Source organism: Lepidothrix coronata, unplaced genomic scaffold, assembly GCF_001604755.1.
Source record: "Lepidothrix coronata isolate B3197 unplaced genomic scaffold, Lepidothrix_coronata-1.0 Scaffold173, whole genome shotgun sequence".
Lineage (NCBI taxonomy): Eukaryota > Metazoa > Chordata > Aves > Passeriformes > Pipridae > Lepidothrix > Lepidothrix coronata.
In genome coordinates this window covers 1821221-1822187 of record NW_016690353.1, presented here as the reverse complement: position 1 = coordinate 1822187, position 967 = coordinate 1821221, and positions in this window count along the sequence as shown.

The following is a 967-nucleotide window of genomic DNA, read 5'->3' as shown; positions in this document are numbered from 1 at the left end:
CCCTTCCCCTTCCCCTTCCCCTTCCCCTTCTTTTCTCTTTCCTTTCCTCTCCTTCCTTCAGACACTGGAAGGAAATACTTCCTCAGATACCTCTTCTCATAATCCAGCCTCCTTTTCCCAGAAAAACTGTGGAATCAGCAGACTTAAGGGAATTTTGTCCCCCAGAGTGCCATAGCACTATTATTACAACCTTTTTTCGTATTCCAAACCATTCCCACAGTCCTTCACAGCCATTGAACAGACCAACAGAAGAACTCTTGGTATTGGCTGAACATCAATTTATTGACATTTATTTACAGCAGTGGGTTTTTTTGGGATGCAATTCCTTCCCTGATATTTAACCAAGTCTACCTGAACTCCTCTCCATCTCACCACAAATGTAACACCATCCAGAGCCAGAGCTGCCCCGGATCCATGAAAGTTGTTTGATGTGAGCTCATGAATATTCCTGTTGTTTCCCATTTTAGCCTCTGGAAGTGGTGGTCGATCCCAGAACTTCAAATCCATGGAGGTATTTCCCTGTGCATCTCCCGTCCCCTGTGAACCTGCCACCCCTTTCGAAGAGCCATTTGTATATCCTTCATTTTCCATGGGACAAATGTCTTGCTCCAGTAGAAGCATTCCATAATTTAACAGGGATAAAAGCAGATCAGAGGCTTGCTAAAAAAACAGTGAAGCTCTTACTCCCAGAAGTTTTTTCCTCTAAATAATAGATTCCCCTCCCTCCCCTTTAGTCATATTTATTTAATTTCTTTGGCTCCTATTCATAAGCACAAGTCCCTTCCCTTCCCTTCCCAAACCTTCCCTTCCCAAACCTTCCCAAACCTTCCCAAACCTTCCCTTCCCAAACCTTCCCAAACCTTCCCTTCCCAAACCTTCCCTTCCCTCCTTTCTTTTTTCTTTCCTTCCTTCCTTTCCTCCTTCCTTCCTTCCCTTCTTCCTTCCTTCCTTGCTTCCCTTCCTTCTT